This window comes from Lactuca serriola, chromosome 5 (genome assembly GCF_051521515.1).
Source record: "Lactuca serriola cultivar US96UC23 chromosome 5, Lser_US96UC23_V15, whole genome shotgun sequence".
Classification (NCBI taxonomy): Eukaryota; Viridiplantae; Streptophyta; class Magnoliopsida; order Asterales; family Asteraceae; genus Lactuca; species Lactuca serriola.
The window spans coordinates 64,029,509-64,036,268 of NC_136412.1; positions in this window are offsets into that span (position 1 = coordinate 64,029,509).

Here is a 6,760-nt window from a genome sequence, read left to right on the forward strand (position 1 = left end):
TATGATTTTCACTCAATATAAATATACATATAAATAAATAAATATGGGTGAGAAGTGAGAACCATTAATCTTGGATGCCTTCACCTTCACCAATTATCAGTTGACATTTAGCATGGAAAAATTTAACAAAAAGAAATAAAAAATTCTAAGTGTGATATTAAGTAACATCAGACATGAAATTTATCTTTATAGTTTTTATAAATTGGTGATAAATTACAATGATTGAATTTTATTTTATGTTAGATTTGATATATATAATGGAAGATCATAAAAGTTGATGATGGGTCACCTCAAACTGTAAAAAAGAATCAAAACAAGGGGTGGTGTGAGAACTTTAAGCCTTAAAAATAAAAAGTAAAAAATAAAATAAAAAATAATTAGAAGTGTCAAAAGTAAAAAGAAAATAAGTGAGGGGGAAAAAGAGGCAATAATGAAGGAAGGGAAATGAAGGAAGGAAAGAAGCGAAGGAAGGTTTTTGTGGGATGGGACCAAGTTTGCAGGGCGTGGGTGAGAACCCTCAACGTGACTTTGTCGGTTTTTTTTGTCCATTTTCCTTTTTTTTTTCACCATTTCTCTTTAAATTTTATTCTTTAAATAAAAATTAAAAACCATCCGTCGGCTAAATCTAACTCACTTCTCATCATATTATCTTTATCTATATATTTATTAAACTTACAATATATATTTAACCTAACGATATATATTTTATTAATATAAAACTATGATACAAGGTAACCATCTTAAACTAGAAATGGTCTCTAAGGAAGCACTACAAGAAAGACGATGCCACTAAAAGGTAGGATTGTCGCTGCTAAAGCGGTAACTTGTCGTTGCTGTTACTTCGCTGTAAATGTTTCATATGTCGCCGTCAATGCTCTCGGTCATTGTTAATACTTACAGTCGCTGCAAATGCTGTGTCGCCACTAATACTTACAAGTCGCCCTAAATCCGTTGCCGCTAGGAGTGTTGATCAGGTATTTTTTCGGGTTTCAGGTAATTCGGGTTTTTCATGTTAAAAAAAAGACTTGTTACCCGACCCAAATTAAATTCGGGTAATTCGGGTTTGGGTAATTCGAGTATCGGGTCGGGTTAAGGTAATTCGGGTATTATCTAAAATATATAATTTTTTTTGAATTTCACCTGAAAATAAATTTAATGAAATAAATACGTCGTGCTTTATTAGTCTTGTTTATATAAACAAACGAGACATAAACGAAGTTACTCAAGCTTTGAACATTGAGATTTTTTAGTCAATAATACCTGAGATATCAAGTAATTTTTTAACAACTTAATCTAATCTAATAAGATGTTAAAAAAAACAAATACTTAAAGATCTTAATTTAAAAGTTTAAAATGTTTAAGATAATTGTAGCCATAAGTTTTGTCATGTTCTGAAGTTTCGTCCAAATAATAAGTTTGTTAGTTGCAATAAAAACTATAATCTAGAAAATAATTAAGTTTTAAAGAACATGATGATATATAAACAATTATTTTTAATATTGCTAGTGTCATATTGTCATAATAAAAGAGATTCATTTTTTACAATAATAATAGTTAGTTTAAGCGTCATCAAATACCTGCTATAGAGTACAAGCTCTACGAAAAAAAAAATTAAAATAATTTGGGTAATTCGGGTATACCCGAAACCCAACAAACGTACCCTTTACCCAACCTGAAAAAAAATCGGGTTACCCGATTACCCAAAATTTTTTACCCGATACCCGAAAAAATCTAGCGGGTAATTCGGGTATCGGGTATTTTTGACAGTGCTAGTTGCCGCCAAAATATTTCCCTTTTTTATCTAACATTAAAATTAAAAAAAAAAACAATATAACATCTATAAAAACTGCTACAAAACTTAATGTTGCAGAAAAATAGTTTGAAATATTAACCCCACTTAGTACTATAATCTAATCCAAAATATTAATCAATAGATATCCAGTCCAAAATATTCATTCAAACAGAGTATAATATATCCAAAATGCTAACCCAAACAAAACATTTCAAAATCCTAAAAAAGTAGCTAATCGTCATCATCACTCCCATTGTTTCCTTCGTTTTCATTTCGTGCGGCAATGAACGAAATCAGTCTTCCAGTGCCGCACAACAGAGCATGTCTTTTAGCATTGTTTGCAGCATTTCCAACTACAAAGAAAACCAATTATATTACCAACATATCATAATAGCATTTTACTTTCCAAAAGTTACCAAAATATAAAATACCAACATATCAAACTATAACCAACATATCATTATAGCATTCTACTTTTCAAATACACTTAAACATACATCATACACAATATTGCATATACGTAATAGCATTGTATTTTTTTTTTAAAATTTTCCATCATAGCATTGTACTTTCCAAAAAATTACCAAACTACAAAATACCAACATATCAAACTATAACCAAACTACATGATACACAATATTGCATACACATTATAACATTATACTTTCTTTTTTCTTTTTTCCATTATAGCAGTGTACTTTACAAAAATTACCAAAATACAAAACACCAACATATCAAACCATAACCAACATATCATTATAGCATTCTACTTTCCATTATAGCATTGTACTATATACTAAACAAACAATTACCAACATATCATTATAGCATCCTAAATTTTTCGTTTTTCCATTATAGCATTGTATTTTCCAAAAATGACCAAAATACAAAATACCAACATATCATTATAGCATTCTACTTTCCATTATAACGTTCTACAATATACTAAACAAACAATTACCAATATATAAACTTATAGTATCCTACTTTTTTTTTCGTTTTTCCATTATAGCATTATACTTTTCAACTTAAACTAACAATTACTTGTGATTATGGTGGTGGATGTGTCATTGGTTGTTCCTGATCGTACATAGACACAACCTTAAAAGTTTTACGCCCAATGCATCTGATATGTCCGTGTCGAGAAACCAATATTCTTTAAAAATAATTTTTTGTATCATTTGGTGTTAGTCTGTCACACCCCAAAACCATGAACGGCGGAAACGTTCTGGGGCGGAGGACGTCATGTACAGTATCACAACAATGCAAAGTAGTAAACAAGCACAACATCATCCATTGCATTAATAATATAATTTCATACAAGTGTGTTTTGTCAAGTTATATAGACACCAAAAATATACATCAAAATAAAAGAGGAGTCTTGAACGAGCTTCGTCTTCTCAAAAACCTGGCACCGGTATCTGTCTACTGGTGACCTGAGAATACAAGTTATTTTGAAAGTGAGTATCAGCTTTAAATCTGGTGAGATCATAAGTATATTAGTGTCTGTGTTTGTATGAAAGCATTTGTAAGATGTTTGTAAGATGTAATGTATAAGTTTTGTAAAGTTTGTATTTGTTTGAACACTCCTAGAAAACCCTATGTTTCCTACTAAAAGTAGCCTCCTACCAAGGCATCTAGTATCTGTGTGTATGTCTCTTGTAAGAGTATGTATTTTCCCAAATCCGACTATCATTAACCAAAAATATAGTTTTTACATTACCGTGCATCATGTGAATGTTCACGAAGTGAATGTAATGGGAAAATATTATAGTACTGTAGTGTTGTATTAAGTAACTACTGTTGTACTAACTACCTTAAACCAATTGTTATTTAAAGTACCATGTGATCGGCATGTCCCCTGCTACCGACTCAATAGTAAAATGACGATGTAAGACGCTGTAAGAAATGACATCTGGCACCCATAGACTTGCAAGTCCCACTGTAGCGAGCAACAAGGTGTAGGATAGTCAATCCAATATAGATCTATATGCAAACTCATATGCTCCCCAATTAAGGAGATTCTGGATACACAAACGGTCATGGCAGGTAGTGTCATGCCCCGTTTAATGGCTCACATAGCTTTATTAATGTTTATGTAATGTATGTGCTAGTTGTATTGTGTGTTCTTTCTCTGTCTAGCCTGTATGTTAGTTTCTCATCATAGTATCTATCGTGTGTTTCTCGTTATAGTATCTCTTATTAGTTTCTCATCATATTATCTATTGTGTGTTTCTCGTTATAGTATCTCTTTGTATGTTTCATTGTTCTAGTAATAGTATTAGTATATCTCTAAACTATACCTATTATAGTTTACTAGTAATGTTGTTTGTGTATATGAGCTTGTTTGTATACCCTTGCTACCCAAAGGTGTTGTACTGAATGAAGTAACCTTTTATATCTATATACATATACGTAGTATATAACTAGGATTCAAACAACCCTCAGACAGATAACCCTAATACCCTAAGTCCACAACCAAACAAGGAACAGGAAGTAAGGTGAGCTATCAGTCCTAAGTACTTTCAATCCTACTTATATAACTATATCTATATAGATACACTTTTAACAGAATATAAGTTTAAAAGAGTTTAAGAAACAGCAATTGGCATGTGAAAGAGTTGATAAAAGCATTTGATATGTAAAAGAGTTTGTAAAACAGTTTGAAGTAAAACAGTTTGATAACACAGTTTGAAAAGTAAGAAGACCACTTGTTTGGTAGTTATTAATCACATGTGATTGATATAATAACTATAATTGTTCAACTTGTATCCCCCCATAAGAGCATTTAAAAACATTTAAAAGGTTAATTAAGGGGTATGAACTCACCTGTAGTGAGTGGTTTGGATGAACGGATTGTATAGGATGCTAAGTATCAAGTGAAGACTTGAGCACACACGCGGATCCTATTTAACATATAATGATACATATATGAATATAATTAGTGTTTATAACAACTAATTATTGAATTGAAACCACCTTAGGGGCTAGTAAACACTTATTTTGAAGTGTTACAACCATATATGATTGTATATACGGGGTATATGGCTATACAAGGGAGTGTATGGTCAAAATACACACTATTTGTGTGTGTGCGGCCAGGGGGTGTGTGCGGCCACACATTCCCTATGGAATGTGTCAAAACGTATTTTAAGGCTTTAGGACTCATCTAGGAAGGTTTCTTACTTCATGCTTTAGCCTTATATTAAGTTTATTACCATTTTTGGACCTAAAAGGGGTGTGTACGGCCATCATTATGTGTGCGGCTGCACACCCTTTATGAACATGATAAAATCATGTTTTTCTAGCATATCATCAAGTGTTCTTAGCATATAACAAGTTATGATAAGTGTATACACGTTATAGATGCTTGAAAGGGTGATTAAGGTCCAAAACTAGTGTGTGTTCTTCGTGTTCTTGGTGTTCTTGGCTAAAAATGGATGTTTTGATGGATCAAGGCAAGGGGAAAGGCTAGTTAAGGTCACATATTAACTAAACAAAGGATGAATCACTCACTTGATTGAAGATTGGAGTGAAAATTTGGATGATACTTGAGAGAAAACGTGTTCTAGCTTTGAAGAAGTGAAAAAGTGATAAAAAATGACAAGTGTAGTATATATATGGGAGAGTGTGCGGCTAGGGATGGGTGTGCGGCCGCACACACCTTGTTTGGTGTGTTTGGCCCGATTTTGTGATGCTACACACTTACTAACCCATTCTACAACTCATATCTTGATTATACTAAGTCTCAAGCACTCCTATAGACCCAAAACTTCATTATAAAATAGCAAAATGAGGCTATCTTTGATAAAAATGAAGAATGTATAGGTTAGAAATTTCGGGTTGTCACATCATCCCCCCGTTAGAAGGAATTTCGTCCCGAAATTACAGTTTAAGCAAATAAGTAGTTACAAATAACTAAGTAAAAAGACGAGGATATTTCATTTTCATCTGATTCTCTTGCTGCCAAGTGAATTTAGGTCCTCGCTTGGCGTTTCAGCGAACCTTCACTATCGGGATACGACTTTGTTTCATTTGCTTGACCTATCAGTCTATGATCTCTACAGGTTCTTCCACGAAGTTGAGGCTCTCGTTGATCTCGATCTCGTCGAGTGGGATTACAAGAGTCTCGTCGGACAGACACTTTTTCAAGTTCGAGACATGGAAAGTAGAATGTACGTTACTAAGTTCGTGTGGTAAGTTAAGTTTGTAAGCTACAGGGCCGATTCTCGCGAGAATATCGAAAGGCCCAATGTACCTTGGATTTAGCTTTCCACGCTTTCCAAAGCGTATTAAGCGTTTCCAGGATGAGACCTTCAATAGAACGCGGTCACCCACCTGGAATTCCAACGGTTTCCTTCGCTTATCAGCGTAGCTTTTCTGTCGGTCTCTAGAGGCTTTCAATCGTTCATGAATCTGAACGATCTTCTCTGTCGTTTCCCGTATGATCTCCGGACCTGTGAGAGTGTTGTCAAGAACTCGTCCTTTATCTAACTGGGTATCACCCACCTCAGCCCAGCACAGAGGGGATTTGCACTTTCGGCCATAGAGGGCCTCGAATGGAGCTGCCTTTATGCTCGTGTGATAATTGTTGTTGTAGGAAAATCCGACAAGGGGTAAATGAGTATCCCATGCTTTCCCAAAGTCGATCACACAAGCTCGCAACATATCTTCCAAGGTTTGGATAGTTCTTTCACTCTGTCCGTCGGTTTGTGGATGGTAGGCTGTACTAATGTCTAGCCTAGTTCCTAGGAAATTTTGTAGCGACTGCCAGAACCTCGAAGTGAATCTACTACCTCTGTCCGAGATAATGGATAAGGGAACACCGTGGAATCGTATAATCTCTCTAATTTAAGTTTCTCCATCTTGTCTATTTCTTTGATCGGTAGGAAGTGTGCAGACTTGGTCAATCTATCGACGATGACCCATATGATATCAAGTCCACCCGTTGTCTTGGGCAACTTGGTT